Here is a 20,592-nt window from a genome sequence, read left to right on the forward strand (position 1 = left end):
CATTGTGTGTCATCACTGAGGGTGGTCACAGTACAGGTATCTACACCGGGTCCCGAGCCTAAGAAGGTGCGTTGCCAGTGTGTGTCATCACTGAGGGTGCTCACAGTACAGGTATCTACACCGGGTCCCGAGGTGGACAAGGTGCGTTGCCAGTGTGTGTCATCACGGAGGGTGGTCACAGCACAGGTATCTACACCAGGTTCTGAGGATGAGATGATGCGTTGCCAGTGTGTGTCATCACTGAGGGTGGTATCAGTATAGGTATCTACACCGGGTCACGAGGCTGAGAAGGTGCGTTGCCAGTGTGGGTCATCACGGTGGGTGGTCACAGTACAGGTATCTACACTGGGTCCCGAGGTGGAGAAGGTGCGTTGCCAGTGTGTGTTATCACGGAGGGTGCTCACAGTACAGGTATCTACACCGGGTCCCGAGACGGAGAAGGTGCGTTGCCAGTATGTGTCATCACGGAGGGTGGTCACTGTACAGGTATCTACACCGCGTCCGGAGGCGGAGAAGGGTCGTTGCCGGTGTGTGTCATCACGGAGGGTGGTCACTGCACAGGTATCTACACCAGGTTCTGAGGTTGAGACGATGCGTTGCAGGTGTGTGTCATCACTGAGGGTGGTCTCAGTACAGGTATCTACACCGGGTCCTGAGGTGGAGAAGGTGCGTTGCCAGCGTGTGTCATCACGGAGGGTGGTCACAGTACAGGTATCTACACTGGGTGCCGAGGTGGAGAAGGTGCGTTGCCAGCGTGTGTCATCACGGAGGGTGCTCACTGTACAGGTATCTACACCGGGTCCTGAGGTGGAGAAGGTGCGTTGCCAGCGTGTGTCATCACGGAAGGTGCTCACAGTACAGGTATCTACATTGGGTCACGAGGCTAAGAAGGTGCGTTGCCAGTGTGTGTCATCACGGAGGGTGCTCACAGTACAGGTATCTACACTGGGTCACGAGGCTAAGAAGGTGCGTTGCCAGTATGTGTCATCACTGAGGGTGGTATCAGTATAGGTATCTACACCGGGTCACGAGGCTGAGAAGGTGCGTTGCCAGTGTGGGTCATCACGGTGGGTGGTCACAGTACAGGTATCTACACTGGGTCCCGAGGTGGAGAAGGGTCGTTGCCAGTGTGTGTCATCACAGAGGGTGGTCACAGTACAGGTATCGACACCGGGTCCCGAGACGGAGAAAGTGCGTTGCCAGTGTGTGTCATCATGGAGGGTGGTCACAGTACAGGTATCTACACCGGGTCCTGAGGAGGAGAAGGTGCGTTGCCAGCGTGTGTCATCACGGAGGGTGGTCACAGTACAGGTATCTACACCGGGTCCTGAGGAGGAGAAGGTGCGTTGCCAGCGTGTGTCATCACGGAGGGTGGTCACAGTACAGGTATCTACACCGGGTCCCGATGCACAGAAGGTGCGTTGCTAGTGTGTGTCATCACGGAGGGTGCTCACAGTACAGGTATCTACACTGGTTCCCGAGGCGGAGAATGGTCGTTGCCGGTGTGTGTCATCACGGAGGGTGGTCACTGCACAGGTATCCACACCGGGTCCTGAGGTGGAGAAGGTGCGTTGCCAGTGTGTGTCATCACGGAGGGTGCTCACAGTACAGTTTTCTAAACCGCGTCCCGAGGCACAGAAGGTGCGTTGCTAGTGTGTGTCATCACGGAGGGTGGTCACAGTACAGGTATCTACACCGTGTCCCGAGGCGGAGAAGGGTCATTGCCGGTGTGTGTCATCACGGAGGGTGCTCACAGTAGAGGTATCTACACCGGGTCGCGATGCTGAGAAGGTGCGTTGCCAGTGTGTGTCATTACGGAGGTTGCTCACAGTACAGGTATCTTCACTGCGTCCCGAGGCACAGATGATGCGTTGCCAGTGTGTGTCATCACGGAGGTTGGTCACAGTACAGGTATCTACACCGGTTCCCGAGGCGGAGAAGGTGCATTGCCAGTGTGTGTCATCACGGAGGTTGATCACTGTACAGGTATCTACACTGCGTCCCGAGGTGGAGAAGGTGCGTTACCAGTGTGTGTCATCACGGAGGGTGCTCACAGTACAGGTATCTACACTGGGTCATGAGGTGGAGAAGGTGCGATACCAGTGTGTGTCATCACGGAGGGTGCTCACAGTACAGGTATCTACACCGGGACCTGAGGTGGAGAAGGTGCGTTACCAGTGTGTGTCATCACGGATGGTGGTCACAGTACAGGTATCTACACCGGGTCCCGAGGTGGAGAAGGTGCGTTGCCAGTGTGTGTCATCACGGAGGGTGCTCACAGTACAGGTATCTACACCGGGTCCCAAGGCAGAGAAGGTGCATTGCCAGAGTGTGTCATTACGGAGGGTGCTCACAGTACAGGTATCTACACCGGGTCCCTAGGCGGAGAAGGTGCGTTGCCAGCGTGTGTCATCATGGAGGGGGGTCACTGTACAGGTATCTACACCGGATCCCGAGGCAGAGAAGGTGCGTTGCCTGTGTGTGTCATCACGGAGGTTGGTCACTGTACAGGTATCTACACTGAGTCCCTAGGCGGAGAAGGTGCGTTGCCAGCGTGTGTCATCATGGAGGGGGGTCACTGTACAGGTATCTACACTGGGTCCCGAGGCGGAGAAGGTGCGTTGCAAGTGTGTGTCATCACGGAGGTTGGTCACAGTACAGCTATCTACACCGGGTCGCGAGGCTGAGATGGTGCGTTGCCAATGTTTGTCATCATGGAGGTTGGTCACAGTACAGGTATCGAAACCAGGCCCTGAGGTGGAGAAGGTGCATTTCCAGCATCTGTCATTACGGAGGGTGCTCACAGTACAGGTATCTACACTGGGTCCCGAGGTGGATAAGGTGCGTTGCCAGCGTGTGTCATCACGGAGGGTGCTCACAATACAGGTTTCTACACCGGGTCCCGAGGCACAGAAGGTGCATTGCCAGTGTGTGTCATCACGGAGGGTGGTCACAGTACAGGTATCTACACGAGGTTCTGAGGTGGAGAAGTTGCGTTTCCAGCATGTGTCATCATGGAGGGGGGTCACAGTACAGATATCTGCACCGGGTCCAGAGGCACAGAAAGTGCGTTGCCAGTGTGTGTCATCACGGAGGGTGCTCACAGTACAGGTATCTACACTGGGTCCCGAGGCACAGATGGTGCGTTGCCAGTGTGTGTCATCACGGAGGGTGCTCACAGTACAGGTATCTACACCGGGTCCTGAGGTGGAGAAGGTGCGTTGCCAGCGTGTGTCATCATGGAGGGGGGTCACAGTACAGGTATCTACACCGGGTCGCGAGGCTGAGAAGGTGCGTTGCCAGTGTGTGTCATCACGGAGGGTGCTCACAGTACAGGTATCTACACTGGGTCCCGAGGCACAGATTGTACGTTGCCAGTGTGTGTCATCACGGAGGGTGCTCACAGTAGAGGTATCTACACCGGGTCGCGATGCTGAGAAGGTGCGTTGCCAGTGTGTGTCATTACGGAGGTTGCTCACAGTACAGGTATCTTCACTGCGTCCCGAGGCACAGATGATGCGTTGCCAGTGTGTGTCATCACGGAGGTTGGTCACAGTACAGGTATCTACACCGGTTCCCGAGGCGGAGAAGGTGCATTGCCAGTATGTGTCATCACGGAGGTTGATCACTGTACAGGTATCTACACTGCGTCCCGAGGTGGAGAAGGTGCGTTACCAGTGTGTGTCATCACGGAGGGTGCTCACAGTACAGGTATCTACACTGGGTCATGAGGTGGAGAAGGTGCGATACCAGTGTGTGTCATCACGGAGGGTGCTCACAGTACAGGTATCTACACCGGGACCTGAGGTGGAGAAGGTGCGTTACCAGTGTGTGTCATCACGGAGGGTGCTCACAGTACAGGATTCTACACCCGGTCCAGAGGCACAGAATGTGCGTTGCAAGTGTCTGTCATCACGGAGGGTGCTCACAGTACAGGTATCTACACCGGGTCCCGAGGTGGAGAAGGTGCGTTGCCAGTGTGTGTCATCACGGATGGTGGTCACAGTACAGGTATCTACACCGGGTCCCGAGGTGGAGAAGGTGCGTTGCCAGTGTGTGTCATCACGGAGGGTGCTCACAGTACAGGTATCTACACCGGGTCCCAAGGCAGAGAAGGTGCATTGCCAGAGTGTGTCATTACGGAGGGTGCTCACAGTACAGGTATCTACACCGGGTCCCTAGGCGGAGAAGGTGCGTTGCCAGCGTGTGTCATCATGGAGGGGGGTCACTGTACAGGTATCTACACCGGATCCCGAGGCAGAGAAGGTGCGTTGCCTGTGTGTGTCATCACGGACGTTGGTCACTGTACAGGTATCTACACTGAGTCCCTAGGCGGAGAAGGTGCGTTGCCAGCGTGTGTCATCATGGAGGGGGGTCACTGTACAGGTATCTACACTGGGTCCCGAGGCGGAGAAGGTGCGTTGCAAGTGTGTGTCATCACGGAGGTTGGTCACAGTACAGCTATCTACACCGGGTCGCGAGGCTGAGATGGTGCGTTGCCAATGTTTGTCATCATGGAGGTTGGTCACAGTACAGGTATCGACACCAGGCCCTGAGGTGGAGAAGGTGCATTTCCAGCATCTGTCATTACGGAGGGTGCTCACAGTACAGGTATCTACACTGGGTCCCGAGGTGGATAAGGTGCGTTGCCAGCGTGTGTCATCACGGAGGGTGCTCACAATACAGGTTTCTACACCGGGTCCCGAGGCACAGAAGGTGCATTGCCAGTGTGTGTCATCACGGAGGGTGGTCACAGTACAGGTATCTACACCAGGTTCTGAGGTGGAGAAGTTGCGTTTCCAGCATGTGTCATCATGGAGGGGGGTCACAGTACAGATATCTGCACCGGGTCCAGAGGCACAGAAAGTGCGTTGCCAGTGTGTGTCATCACGGAGGGTGCTCACAGTACAGGTATCTACACTGGGTCCCGAGGCACAGATGGTGCGTTGCCAGTGTGTGTCATCACGGAGGGTGCTCACAGTACAGGTATCTACACCGTGTCCCGAGGCACAGATGATGTGTTGCCAGTGTGTGTCATCACGGAGGTTGGTCACAGTACAGGTATCTACACCGGTTCCCGAGGCGGAGAAGGTGCATTGCCAGTGTGTGTCATCATGGAGGTTGATCACTGTACAGGTGTCTACACTGTGTCCCGAGGCGGAGAATGTGCGTTACCAGTGTGTGTCATCACGGAGGGTGCTCACAGTACAGTATCTACACCGGGTCCCGAGGCACAGAAGGTGCGTTGCCAGTGTGTGTCATCACGGAGGGTGCTCACAGTACAGGTATCTACACTGGGTCCCGAGGCAGAGAAGGTGCGTTGCCTGTGTGTGTCATCATAGAGGTTGGTCACTGTACAGGTATCTACACCGGTTCCCGAGGCGGAGAAGGTGCATTGCCAGTGTGTGTCATCATGGAGGTTGATCACTGTACAGGTATCTGCACTGCGTCCCGAGGTGGAGAAGGTGCGTTACCAGTGTGTGTCATCACGGAGGGTGCTCACAGGACAGGTATCTACACCGGGTCCCGAGGGGGAGAAGGTACGTTGCCAGTGTGTGTCATCACTGAGTGTGGTCACAGTACAGGTATCTACACCGGGTCCTGAGGCGGAGAAGGTGCGTTGCTAGTGTGTGTCATCACGAATGGTGGTGACTGTACAGGTATCTACACCGGGTTCTGAGGTTGAAATGATGCGTTGCCATTGTGTGTCATCACTGAGGGTGGTCACATTACAGGTATCTACACCGGGTCCCGAGCCTAAGAAGGTGCATTGCCAGTGTGTGTCATCACTGAGGGTGCTCACAGTACAGGTATCTACACCGGGTCCCGAGGTGGACAAGGTGCGTTGCCAGTGTGTGTCATCACGGAGGGTGGTCACAGCACAGGTATCTACACCAGGTTCTGAGGATGAGATGATGCGTTGCCAGTGTGTGTCATCACTGAGGGTGGTATCAGTATAGGTATCTACACCGGGTCACGAGGCTGAGAAGGTGCGTTGCCAGTGTGGGTCATCACGGTGGGTGGTCACAGTACAGGTATCTACACTGGGTCCCGAGGTGGAGAAGGTGCGTTGCCAGTGTGTGTTATCACGGAGGGTGCTCACAGTACAGGTATCTACACCGGGTCCCGAGACGGAGAAGGTGCGTTGCCAGTATGTGTCATCACGGAGGGTGGTCACTGTACAGGTATCTACACCGCGTCCGGAGGCGGAGAAGGGTCGTTGCCGGTGTGTGTCATCACGGAGGGTGGTCACTGCACAGGTATCTACACCAGGTTCTGAGGTTGAGACGATGCGTTGCAGGTGTGTGTCATCACTGAGGGTGGTCTCAGTACAGGTATCTACACCGGGTCCTGAGGTGGAGAAGGTGCGTTGCCAGCGTGTGTCATCACGGAGGGTGGTCACAGTACAGGTATCTACACTGGGTGCCGAGGTGGAGAAGGTGCGTTGCCAGCGTGTGTCATCACGGAGGGTGCTCACAGTACAGGTATCTACACTGGTTCCCGAGGCGGAGAATGGTCGTTGCCGGTGTGTGTCATCACGGAGGGTGGTCACTGCACAGGTATCCACACCGGGTCCTGAGGTGGAGAAGGTGCGTTGCCAGTGTGTGTCATCACGGAGGGTGCTCACAGTACAGTTTTCTAAACCGCGTCCCGAGGCACAGAAGGTGCGTTGCTAGTGTGTGTCATCACGGAGGGTGGTCACAGTACAGGTATCTACACCGTGTCCCGAGGCGGAGAAGGGTCATTGCCGGTGTGTGTCATCACGGAGGGTGCTCACAGTAGAGGTATCTACACCGGGTCGCGATGCTGAGAAGGTGCGTTGCCAGTGTGTGTCATTACGGAGGTTGCTCACAGTACAGGTATCTTCACTGCGTCCCGAGGCACAGATGATGCGTTGCCAGTGTGTGTCATCACGGAGGTTGGTCACAGTACAGGTATCTACACCGGTTCCCGAGGCGGAGAAGGTGCATTGCCAGTGTGTGTCATCACGGAGGTTGATCACTGTACAGGTATCTACACTGCGTCCCGAGGTGGAGAAGGTGCGTTACCAGTGTGTGTCATCACGGAGGGTGCTCACAGTACAGGTATCTACACTGGGTCATGAGGTGGAGAAGGTGCGATACCAGTGTGTGTCATCACGGAGGGTGCTCACAGTACAGGTATCTACACCGGGACCTGAGGTGGAGAAGGTGCGTTACCAGTGTGTGTCATCACGGAGGGTGCTCACAGTACAGGATTCTACACCCGGTCCAGAGGCACAGAATGTGCGTTGCAAGTGTCTGTCATCACGGAGGGTGCTCACAGTACAGGTATCTACACCGGGTCCCGAGGTGGAGAAGGTGCGTTGCCAGTGTGTGTCATCACGGATGGTGGTCACAGTACAGGTATCTACACCGGGTCCCGAGGTGGAGAAGGTGCGTTGCCAGTGTGTGTCATCACGGAGGGTGCTCACAGTACAGGTATCTACACCGGGTCCCAAGGCAGAGAAGGTGCATTGCCAGAGTGTGTCATTACGGAGGGTGCTCACAGTACAGGTATCTACACCGGGTCCCTAGGCGGAGAAGGTGCGTTGCCAGCGTGTGTCATCATGGAGGGGGGTCACTGTACAGGTATCTACACCGGATCCCGAGGCAGAGAAGGTGCGTTGCCTGTGTGTGTCATCACGGAGGTTGGTCACTGTACAGGTATCTACACTGAGTCCCTAGGCAGAGAAGGTGCGTTGCCAGCGTGTGTCATCATGGAGGGGGGTCACTGTACAGGTATCTACACTGGGTCCCGAGGCGGAGAAGGTGCGTTGCAAGTGTGTGTCATCACGGAGGTTGGTCACAGTACAGCTATCTACACCGGGTCGCGAGGCTGAGATGGTGCGTTGCCAATGTTTGTCATCATGGAGGTTGGTCACAGTACAGGTATCGAAACCAGGCCCTGAGGTGGAGAAGGTGCATTTCCAGCATCTGTCATTACGGAGGGTGCTCACAGTACAGGTATCTACACTGGGTCCCGAGGTGGATAAGGTGCGTTGCCAGCGTGTGTCATCACGGAGGGTGCTCACAATACAGGTTTCTACACCGGGTCCCGAGGCACAGAAGGTGCATTGCCAGTGTGTGTCATCACGGAGGGTGGTCACAGTACAGGTATCTACACGAGGTTCTGAGGTGGAGAAGTTGCGTTTCCAGCATGTGTCATCATGGAGGGGGGTCACAGTACAGATATCTGCACCGGGTCCAGAGGCACAGAAAGTGCGTTGCCAGTGTGTGTCATCACGGAGGGTGCTCACAGTACAGGTATCTACACTGGGTCCCGAGGCACAGATGGTGCGTTGCCAGTGTGTGTCATCACGGAGGGTGCTCACAGTACAGGTATCTACACCGGGTCCTGAGGTGGAGAAGGTGCGTTGCCAGCGTGTGTCATCATGGAGGGGGGTCACAGTACAGGTATCTACACCGGGTCGCGAGGCTGAGAAGGTGCGTTGCCAGTGTGTGTCATAACGGAGGGTGCTCACAGTACAGGTATCTACACTGGGTCCCGAGGCACAGATTGTGCGTTGCCAGTGTGTGTCATCACGGAGGGTGCTCACAGTAGAGGTATCTACACCGGGTCGCGATGCTGAGAAGGTGCGTTGCCAGTGTGTGTCATTACGGAGGTTGCTCACAGTACAGGTATCTTCACTGCGTCCCGAGGCACAGATGATGCGTTGCCAGTGTGTGTCATCACGGAGGTTGGTCACAGTACAGGTATCTACACCGGTTCCCGAGGCGGAGAAGGTGCATTGCCAGTGTGTGTCATCACGGAGGTTGATCACTGTACAGGTATCTACACTGCGTCCCGAGGTGGAGAAGGTGCGTTACCAGTGTGTGTCATCACGGAGGGTGCTCACAGTACAGGTATCTACACTGGGTCATGAGGTGGAGAAGGTGCGATACCAGTGTGTGTCATCACGGAGGGTGCTCACAGTACAGGTATCTACACCGGGACCTGAGGTGGAGAAGGTGCGTTACCAGTGTGTGTCATCACGGAGGGTGCTCACAGTACAGGATTCTACACCCGGTCCAGAGGCACAGAATGTGCGTTGCAAGTGTCTGTCATCACGGAGGGTGCTCACAGTACAGGTATCTACACCGGGTCCCGAGGTGGAGAAGGTGCGTTGCCAGTGTGTGTCATCACGGATGGTGGTCACAGTACAGGTATCTACACCGGGTCCCGAGGTGGAGAAGGTGCGTTGCCAGTGTGTGTCATCACGGAGGGTGCTCACAGTACAGGTATCTACACCGGGTCCCAAGGCAGAGAAGGTGCATTGCCAGAGTGTGTCATTACGGAGGGTGCTCACAGTACAGGTATCTACACCGGGTCCCTAGGCGGAGAAGGTGCGTTGCCAGCGTGTGTCATCATGGAGGGGGGTCACTGTACAGGTATCTACACCGGATCCCGAGGCAGAGAAGGTGCGTTGCCTGTGTGTGTCATCACGGAGGTTGGTCACTGTACAGGTATCTACACTGAGTCCCTAGGCGGAGAAGGTGCGTTGCCAGCGTGTGTCATCATGGAGGGGGGTCACTGTACAGGTATCTACACTGGGTCCCGAGGCGGAGAAGGTGCGTTGCAAGTGTGTGTCATCACGGAGGTTGGTCACAGTACAGCTATCTACACCGGGTCGCGAGGCTGAGATGGTGCGTTGCCAATGTTTGTCATCATGGAGGTTGGTCACAGTACAGGTATCGACACCAGGCCCTGAGGTGGAGAAGGTGCATTTCCAGCATCTGTCATTACGGAGGGTGCTCACAGTACAGGTATCTACACTGGGTCCCGAGGTGGATAAGGTGCGTTGCCAGCGTGTGTCATCACGGAGGGTGCTCACAATACAGGTTTCTACACCGGGTCCCGAGGCACAGAAGGTGCATTGCCAGTGTGTGTCATCACGGAGGGTGGTCACAGTACAGGTATCTACACCAGGTTCTGAGGTGGAGAAGTTGCGTTTCCAGCATGTGTCATCATGGAGGGGGGTCACAGTACAGATATCTGCACCGGGTCCAGAGGCACAGAAAGTGCGTTGCCAGTGTGTGTCATCACGGAGGGTGCTCACAGTACAGGTATCTACACTGGGTCCCGAGGCACAGATGGTGCGTTGCCAGTGTGTGTCATCACGGAGGGTGCTCACAGTACAGGTATCTACACCGTGTCCCGAGGCACAGATGATGTGTTGCCAGTGTGTGTCATCACGGAGGTTGGTCACAGTACAGGTATCTACACCGGTTCCCGAGGCGGAGAAGGTGCATTGCCAGTGTGTGTCATCATGGAGGTTGATCACTGTACAGGTGTCTACACTGTGTCCCGAGGCGGAGAATGTGCGTTACCAGTGTGTGTCATCACGGAGGGTGCTCACAGTACAGTATCTACACCGGGTCCCGAGGCACAGAAGGTGCGTTGCCAGTGTGTGTCATCACGGAGGGTGCTCACAGTACAGGTATCTACACTGGGTCCCGAGGCAGAGAAGGTGCGTTGCCTGTGTGTGTCATCATAGAGGTTGGTCACTGTACAGGTATCTACACCGGTTCCCGAGGCGGAGAAGGTGCATTGCCAGTGTGTGTCATCATGGAGGTTGATCACTGTACAGGTATCTGCACTGCGTCCCGAGGTGGAGAAGGTGCGTTACCAGTGTGTGTCATCACGGAGGGTGCTCACAGGACAGGTATCTACACCGGGTCCCGAGGGGGAGAAGGTACGTTGCCAGTGTGTGTCATCACTGAGTGTGGTCACAGTACAGGTATCTACACCGGGTCCCGAGGTGGACAAGGTGCGTTGCCAGTGTGTGTCATCACGGAGGGTGGTCACAGCACAGGTATCTACACCGGGTCCCGAGCCTAAGAAGGTGCATTGCCAGTGTGTGTCATCACTGAGGGTGCTCACAGTACAGGTATCTACACCGGGTCCCGAGGTGGACAAGGTGCGTTGCCAGTGTGTGTCATCACGGAGGGTGGTCACAGCACAGGTATCTACACCAGGTTCTGAGGATGAGATGATGCGTTGCCAGTGTGTGTCATCACTGAGGGTGGTATCAGTATAGGTATCTACACCGGGTCACGAGGCTGAGAAAGTGCGTTGCCAGTGTGGGTCATCACGGTGGGTGGTCACAGTACAGGTATCTACACTGGGTCCCGAGGTGGAGAAGGTGCGTTGCCAGTGTGTGTTATCACGGAGGGTGCTCACAGTACAGGTATCTACACCGGGTCCCGAGACGGAGAAGGTGCGTTGCCAGTATGTGTCATCACGGAGGGTGGTCACTGTACAGGTATCTACACCGCGTCCGGAGGCGGAGAAGGGTCGTTGCCGGTGTGTGTCATCACGGAGGGTGGTCACTGCACAGGTATCTACACCAGGTTCTGAGGTTGAGACGATGCGTTGCAGGTGTGTGTCATCACTGAGGGTGGTCTCAGTACAGGTATCTACACCGGGTCCTGAGGTGGAGAAGGTGCGTTGCCAGCGTGTGTCATCACGGAGGGTGGTCACAGTACAGGTATCTACACTGGGTGCCGAGGTGGAGAAGGTGCGTTGCCAGCGTGTGTCATCACGGAGGGTGCTCACTGTACAGGTATCTACACCGGGTCCTGAGGTGGAGAAGGTGCGTTGCCAGCGTGTGTCATCACGGAGGGTGCTCACAGTACAGGTATCTACATTGGGTCACGAGGCTAAGAAGGTGCGTTGCCAGTGTGTGTCATCACGGAGGGTGCTCACAGTACAGGTATCTACACTGGGTCACGAGGCTAAGAAGGTGCGTTGCCAGTATGTGTCATCACTGAGGGTGGTATCAGTATAGGTATCTACACCGGGTCACGAGGCTGAGAAGGTGCGTTGCCAGTGTGGGTCATCACGGTGGGTGGTCACAGTACAGGTATCTACACTGGGTCCCGAGGTGGAGAAGGGTCGTTGCCAGTGTGTGTCATCACAGAGGGTTGTCACAGTACAGGTATCGACACCGGGTCCCGAGACGGAGAAAGTGCGTTGCCAGTGTGTGTCATCATGGAGGGTGGTCACAGTACAGGTATCTACACCGGGTCCTGAGGAGGAGAAGGTGCGTTGCCAGCGTGTGTCATCACGGAGGGTGGTCACAGTACAGGTATCTACACCGGGTCCTGAGGAGGAGAAGGTGCGTTGCCAGCGTGTGTCATCACGGAGGGTGGTCACAGTACAGGTATCTACACCGGGTCCCGATGCACAGAAGGTGCGTTGCTAGTGTGTGTCATCACGGAGGGTGCTCACAGTACAGGTATCTACACTGGTTCCCGAGGCGGAGAATGGTCGTTGCCGGTGTGTGTCATCACGGAGGGTGGTCACTGCACAGGTATCCACACCGGGTCCTGAGGTGGAGAAGGTGCGTTGCCAGTGTGTGTCATCACGGAGGGTGCTCACAGTACAGTTTTCTAAACCGCGTCCCGAGGCACAGAAGGTGCGTTGCTAGTGTGTGTCATCACGGAGGGTGGTCACAGTACAGGTATCTACACCGTGTCCCGAGGCGGAGAAGGGTCATTGCCGGTGTGTGTCATCACGGAGGGTGGGCACTGTACAGGTATCTACACTGGGGCCAGAGGAGGAGAAGGTGAGTTGCCAGCGTGTGTCATCACGGACGGTGCTCACAGTACAGGTATCTACACTGGGTCCCGAGGTGGAGAAGGGTCGTTGCCAGTGCGTGTTATCACGGAGGGTGCTCACAGTACAGGTATCTACACTGGGTCCCGAGGTGGAGAAGGTGCGTTGCCAGTGTGTGTTATCACGGAGGGTGCTCACAGTACAGGTATCTACACCGGGTCCCGAGACGGAGAAGGTGCGTTGCCAGTATGTGTCATCACGGAGGGTGGTCACTGTACAGGTATCTACACCGCGTCCGGAGGCGGAGAAGGGTCGTTGCCGGTGTGTGTCATCACTGAGGGTGGTCTCAGTACAGGTATCTACACCGGGTCCTGAGGTGGAGAAGGTGCGTTGCCAGCGTGTGTCATCACGGAGGGTGGTCACAGTACAGGTATCTACACTGGGTGCCGAGGTGGAGAAGGTGCGTTGCCAGCGTGTGTCATCACGGAGGGTGCTCACTGTACAGGTATCTACACCGGGTCCTGAGGTGGAGAAGGTGCGTTGCCAGCGTGTGTCATCACGGAGGGTGCTCACAGTACAGGTATCTACATTGGGTCACGAGGCTAAGAAGGTGCGTTGCCAGTGTGTGTCATCACGGAGGGTGCTCACAGTACAGGTATCTACACTGGGTCACGAGGCTAAGAAGGTGCGTTGCCAGTATGTGTCATCACTGAGGGTGGTATCAGTATAGGTATCTACACCGGGTCACGAGGCTGAGAAGGTGCGTTGCCAGTGTGGGTCATCACGGTGGGTGGTCACAGTACAGGTATCTACACTGGGTCCCGAGGTGGAGAAGGGTCGTTGCCAGTGTGTGTCATCACAGAGGGTGGTCACAGTACAGGTATCGACACCGGGTCCCGAGACGGAGAAAGTGCGTTGCCAGTGTGTGTCATCATGGAGGGTGGTCACAGTACAGGTATCTACACCGGGTCCTGAGGAGGAGAAGGTGCGTTGCCAGCGTGTGTCATCACGGAGGGTGGTCACAGTACAGGTATCTACACCGGGTCCTGAGGAGGAGAAGGTGCGTTGCCAGCGTGTGTCATCACGGAGGGTGGTCACAGTACAGGTATCTACACCGGGTCCCGATGCACAGAAGGTGCGTTGCTAGTGTGTGTCATCACGGAGGGTGCTCACAGTACAGGTATCTACACTGGTTCCCGAGGCGGAGAATGGTCGTTGCCGGTGTGTGTCATCACGGAGGGTGGTCACTGCACAGGTATCCACACCGGGTCCTGAGGTGGAGAAGGTGCGTTGCCAGTGTGTGTCATCACGGAGGGTGCTCACAGTACAGTTTTCTAAACCGCGTCCCGAGGCACAGAAGGTGCGTTGCTAGTGTGTGTCATCACGGAGGGTGGTCACAGTACAGGTATCTACACCGTGTCCCGAGGCGGAGAAGGGTCATTGCCGGTGTGTGTCATCACGGAGGGTGGGCACTGTACAGGTATCTACACTGGGGCCAGAGGAGGAGAAGGTGAGTAGCCAGCGTGTGTCATCACGGACGGTGCTCACAGTACAGGTATCTACACTGGGTCCCGAGGTGGAGAAGGGTCGTTGCCAGTGCGTGTTATCACGGAGGGTGCTCACAGTACAGGTATCTACACCGGGTCCCGAGGCACAGATGATGCGTTGCCAGTGTGTGTCATCACGGAGGTTGGTCACAGTACAGGTATCTACACCGGTTCCCGAGGCGGAGAAGGTGCATTGCCAGTGTGTGTCATCATGGAGGTTGATCACTGTACAGGTATCTGCACTGCGTCCCGAGGTGGAGAAGGTGCGTTACCAGTGTGTGTCATCACGGAGGGTGCTCACAGTACAGGTATCTACACCGGGTCCTGAGGTGGAGAAGGTGCGTTGCCAGCGTGTGTCATCATGGAGGGGGGTCACAGTACAGGTATCTACACCGGGTCGCGAGGCTGAGAAGGTGCGTTGCCAGTGTGTGTCATCACGGAGGGTGCTCACAGTACAGGTATCTACACTGGGTCCCGAGGCACAGATTGTGCGTTGCCAGTGTGTGTCATCACGGAGGGTGCTCACAGTAGAGGTATCTACACCGGGTCACGATGCTGAGAAGGTGCGTTGCCAGTGTGTGTCATTACGGAGGTTGCTCACAGTACAGGTATCTACACTGCGTCCCGAGGCACAGATGATGCGTTGCCAGTGTGTGTCATCACGGAGGTTGGTCACAGTACAGGTATCTACACCGGTTCCCGAGGCGGAGAAGGTGCATTGCCAGTGTGTGTCATCACGGAGGTTGATCACTGTACAGGTATCTACACTGCGTCCCGAGGTGGAGAAGGTGCGTTACCAGTGTGTGTCATCACGGAGGGTGCTCACAGTACAGGTATCTACACTGGGTCATGAGGTGGAGAAGGTGCGTTACCAGTGTGTGTCATCACGGAGGGTGCTCACAGTACAGGTATCTACACCGGGACCTGAGGTGGAGAAGGTGCGTTGCAAGTGTCTGTCATCACGGAGGGTGCTCACAGTACAGGTATCTACACCGGGTCCCGAGGTGGAGAAGGTGCGTTGCCAGTGTGTGTCATCATGGAGGGTGGTCACAGTACAGGTATCTACACCGGGTCCCGAGGTGGAGAAGGTGCGTTGCCAGTGTGTGTCATCACGGAGGGTGCTCACAGTACAGGTATCTACACCGGGTCCCAAGGCAGAGAAGGTGCATTGCCAGTGTGTGTCATTACGGAGGGTGCTCACAGTACAGGTATCTACACCGGGTCCCTAGGCGGAGAAGGTGCGTTGCCAGCGTGTGTCATCATGGAGGGGGGTCACTGTACAGGTATCTACACCGGGTCCCGAGGCAGAGAAGGTGCGTTGCCTGTGTGTGTCATCACGGAGGTTGGTCACTGTACAGGTATCTACACTGAGTCCCTAGGCGGAGAAGGTGCGTTGCCAGCGTGTGTCATCATGGAGGGGGGTCACTGTACAGGTATCTACACTGGGTCCCGAGGCGGAGAATGTGCGTTGCAAGTGTGTGTCATCACGGAGGTTGGTCACAGTACAGGTATCTACACCGGGTCCCGAGGTGGAGAAGGTGCGTTGCCAGCGTGTGTCATCATGGAGGGGGGTCACTGTACTGGTATCTACACCGGGTCGCGAGGCTGAGATGGTGCGTTGCCAATGTTTGTCATCATGGAGGTTGGTCACAGTACAGGTATCGACACCAGGCCCTGAGGTGGAGAAGGTGCATTTCCAGCATCTGTCATTACGGAGGGTGCTCACAGTACAGGTATCTACACTGGGTCGCGAGGTGGATAAGGTGCGTTGCCAGCGTGTGTCATCACGGAGGGTGCTCACAATACAGGTTTCTACACCGGGTCCCGAGGCACAGAAGGTGCATTGCCAGTGTGTGTCATCACGGAGGGTGGTCACAGTACAGGTATCTACACCAGGTTCTGAGGTGGAGAAGTTGCGTTTCCAGCATGTGTCATCATGGAGGGGGGTCACAGTACAGATATCTGCACCGGGTCCAGAGGCACAGAAGGTGCGTTGCCAGTGTGTGTCATCACGGAGGGTGCTCACAGTACAGGTATCTACACTGGGTCCCGAGGCACAGATGGTGCGTTGCCAGTGTGTGTCATCACGGAGGGTGCTCACAGTACAGGTATCTACACCGTGTCCCGAGGCACAGATGATGTGTTGCCAGTGTGTGTCATCACGGAGGTTGGTCACAGTACAGGTATCTACACCGGTTCCCGAGGCGGAGAAGGTGCATTGCCAGTGTGTGTCATCATGGAGGTTGATCACTGTACAGGTGTCTACACTGTGTCCCGAGGCGGAGAATGTGCGTTACCAGTGTGTGTCATCACGGAGGGTGCTCACAGTACAGTATCTACACCGGGTCCCGAGGCACAGAAGGTGCGTTGCCTGTGTGTGTCATCACAGAGGTTGGTCACTGTACAGGTATCTACACCGGTTCCCGAGGCGGAGAAGGTGCATTGCCAGTGTGTGTCATCATGGAGGTTGATCACTGTACAGGTATCTGCACTGCGTCCCGAGGTGGAGAAGGTGCGTTACCAGTGTGTGTCATCACGGAGGGTGCTCACAGGACAGGTATCTACACCGGGTCCCGAGGTGGAGAAGGTACGTTGCCAGTGTGTGTCATCACTGAGTGTGGTCACAGTACAGGTATCTACACCGGGTCCTGAGGCGGAGAAGGTGCGTTGCTAGTGTGTGTCATCACGAATGGTGGTGACTGTACAGGTATCTACACCGGGTTCTGAGGTTGAAATGATGCGTTGCCATTGTGTGTCATCACTGAGTGTGGTCACATTACAGGTATCTACACCGGGTCCCGAGGCTAAGAAGGTGCATTGCCATTGTGTGTCATCACTGAGGGTGCTCACAGTACAGGTATCTACACCGGGTCCCGAGGTGGACAAGGTGCGTTGCCAGTGTGTGTCATCACGGAGGGTGGTCACAGCACAGGTATCTACACCAGGTTCTGAGGTTGAGATGATGCGTTGCCAGTGTGTGTCATCACTGAGGGTGGTCACATTACAGGTATCTACACCAGGTTCTGAGGTTGAGATGATGCGTTGCCAGTGTGTGTCATCACGGAGGGTGGTCACAGCACAGGTATCTACACCAGGTTCTGAGGTTGAGATGATGTGTTGCCAGTGTGTGTCATCACGGAGGGTGCTCACAGTACAGTATCTACACCGGGTCCCGAGGCACAGAAGGTGCGTTGCCTGTGTGTGTCATCACAGAGGTTGGTCACTGTACAGGTATCTACACCGGTTCCCGAGGCGGAGAAGGTGCATTGCCAGTGTGTGTCATCATGGAGGTTGATCACTGTACAGGTATCTGCACTGCGTCCCGAGGTGGAGAAGGTGCGTTACCAGTGTGTGTCATCACGGAGGGTGCTCACAGGACAGGTATCTACACCGGGTCCCGAGGTGGAGAAGGTACGTTGCCAGTGTGTGTCATCACTGAGTGTGGTCACAGTACAGGTATCTACACCGGGTCCTGAGGCGGAGAAGGTGCGTTGCTAGTGTGTGTCATCACGAATGGTGGTGACTGTACAGGTATCTACACCGAGTTCTGAGGTTGAAATGATGCGTTGCCATTGTGTGTCATCACTGAGTGTGGTCACATTACAGGTATCTACACCGGGTCCCGAGGCTAAGAAGGTGCATTGCCATTGTGTGTCATCACTGAGGGTGCTCACAGTACAGGTATCTACACCGGGTCCCGAGGTGGACAAGGTGCGTTGCCAGTGTGTGTCATCACGGAGGGTGGTCACAGCACAGGTATCTACACCAGGTTCTGAGGTTGAGATGATGCGTTGCCAGTGTGTGTCATCACTGAGGGTGGTCACATTACAGGTATCTACACCAGGTTCTGAGGTTGAGATGATGCGTTGCCAGTGTGTGTCATCACGGAGGGTGGTCACAGCACAGGTATCTACACCAGGTTCTGAGGTTGAGATGATGCGTTGCCAGTATGTGTCATCACTGAGGGTGGTATCAGTATAGGTATCTACACCTGGTCACGAGGCTGAGAAGGTGCGTTGCCAGTGTGGGTCATCACGGTGGGTGGTCACAGTACAGGTATCTACACCGGGTCCCGAGGTGGAGAAGGTGCGTTGCCAGTGTGTGTTATCACGGAGGGTGCTCACAGTACAAGTATCTACACCGGGTCCCGAGACGGAGAAGGTGCGTTGCCAGTGTGTGTCATCACGGAGGGTGGTCACTGTACAGGTATCTACACCGCGTCCGGAGGCGGAGAAGGGTCGTTGCCGGTGTGTGTCATCACGGAGGGTGGTCACTGCACAGGTATCTACACCAGGTTCTGAGGTTGAGACGATGCGTTGCAGGTGTGTGTCATCACTGAGGGTGGTCTCAGTACAGGTATCTACACCGGGTCCTGAGGTGGAGAAGGTGCGTTGCCAGCGTGTGTCATCACGGAGGGTGGTCACAGTACAGGTATCTACACTGGGTGCCGAGGTGGAGAAGGTGCGTTGCCAGCGTGTGTCATCACGGAGGGTGCTCACTGTACGGGTATCTACACCGGGTCCTGAGGTGGAGAAGGTGCGTTGCCAGCGTGTGTCATCACGGAGGGTGCTCACAGTACAGGTATCTACATTGGGTCACGAGGCTAAGAAGGTGCGTTGCCAGTGTGTGTCATCACGGAGGGTGCTCACAGTACAGGTATCTACACTGGGTCACGAGGCTAAGAAGGTGCGTTGCCAGTATGTGTCATCACTGAGGGTGGTATCAGTATAGGTATCTACACCGGGTCACGAGGCTGAGAAGGTGCTTTGCCAGTGTGTGTCATCACGGAGGTTGATCACTGTACAGGTATCTACACTGGGTCCCGAGGTGGAGAAGGTGCTTTGCCAGTGTGGGTCATCACGGTGGGTGGTCACAGTACAGGTATCTACACTGGGTCCCGAGGTGGAGAAGGTGCGTTGCCAGCGTGTGTCATCACGGAGGGTGCTCACTGTACAGGTATCTACACCGGGTCCTGAGGTGGAGAAGGTGCGTTGCCAGTGTGTGTCATCACAGAGGGTGGTCACAGTACAGGTATCGACAACGGGTCCCGAGACGGAGAAAGTGCGTTGCCAGCGTGTGTCATCACGGTGGGTGGTCACAGTACAGGTATCTACACCGGGTCCTGAGGAGGAGAAGGTGCGTTGCCAGCGTGTGTCATCACGGAGGGTGGTCACAGTACAGGTATCTACACCGGGTCCCGATGCACAGAAGGTGCGTTGCTAGTGTGTGTCATCACGGAGGGTGCTCACAGTACAGGTATCTACAGTGGTTCCCGAGGCGGAGAATGGTCGTTGCCGGTGTGTGTCATCACGGAGGGTGGTCACTGCACAGGTATCTACACCGGGTCCTGAGGTGGAGAAGGTGCGTTGCCAGTGTGTGTCATCACGGAGGGTGCTCACAGTACAGTTTTCTAAACCGCGTCCCGAGGCACAGAAGGTGCGTTGCTAGTGTGTGTCATCACGGAGGGTGGTCACAGTACAGGTATCTACACCATGTCCCGAGGCGGAGAAGGGTCATTGCCGGTGTGTGTCATCACGGAGGGTGGTCACTGTACAGGTATCTACACTGGGGCCAGAGGAGGAGAAGGTGCGTTGCCAGCGTGTGTCATCACGGACGGTGCTCACAGTACAGGTATCTACACTGGGTCCCGAGGTGGAGAAGGGTCGTTGCCAGTGCGTGTTATCACGGAGGGTGCTCACAGTACAGGTATCTACACCGGGTCCCGAGGCACAGATGATGCGTTGCCAGTGTGTGTCATCACGGAGGTTGGTCACAGTACAGGTATCTACACCGGTTCCCGAGGCGGAGAAGGTGCATTGCCAGTGTGTGTCATCATGGAGGTTGATCACTGTACAGGTATCTGCACTGCGTCCCGAGGTGGAGAAGGTGCGTTACCAGTGTGTGTCATCACGGAGGGTGCTCACAGTACAGGTATCTACACCGGGTCCCGAGGCACAGATTGTGCGTTGCCAGTGTGTGTCATCACGGAGGGTGCTCACAGTAGAGGTATCTACACCGGGTCGCGATGCTGAGAAGGTGCGTTGCCAGTGTGTGTCATTACGGAGGTTGCTCACAGTACAGGTATCTACACTGCGTCCCGAGGCACAGATGATGCGTTGCCAGTGTGTGTCATCACGGAGGTTGGTCACAGTACAGGTATCTACACCGGTTCCCGAGGCGGAGAAGGTGCATTGCCAGTGTGTGTCATCACGGAGGTTGATCACTGTACAGGTATCTACACTGCGTCCCGAGGTGGAGAAGGTGCGTTACCAGTGTGTGTCATCACGGAGGGTGCTCACAGTACAGGTATCTACACTGGGTCATGAGGTGGAGAAGGTGCGTTACCAGTGTGTGTCATCACGGAGGGTGCTCACAGTACAGGTATCTACACCGGGTCCTGAGGTGGAGAAGGTGCGTTACCAGTGTGTGTCATCACGGAGGGTGCTCACAGTACAGGATTCTACAC

The 20,592-nt window shown here is 55.9% G+C and overlaps 1 protein-coding gene across 2 annotated transcripts in view; it reads left to right on the plus strand.

Moving 5' to 3' along the window:
* LOC140714284 (contactin-associated protein-like 5) overlaps window positions 1-20,592 on the plus strand; it is a 1,700,882-nt gene that overhangs the window by 1,222,326 nt on the left and 457,964 nt on the right. The window lies entirely within an intron of this gene.

The sequence above is a fragment of the Hemitrygon akajei genome, chromosome 2 (genome assembly GCF_048418815.1).
Source record: "Hemitrygon akajei chromosome 2, sHemAka1.3, whole genome shotgun sequence".
Classification (NCBI taxonomy): Eukaryota; Metazoa; Chordata; class Chondrichthyes; order Myliobatiformes; family Dasyatidae; genus Hemitrygon; species Hemitrygon akajei.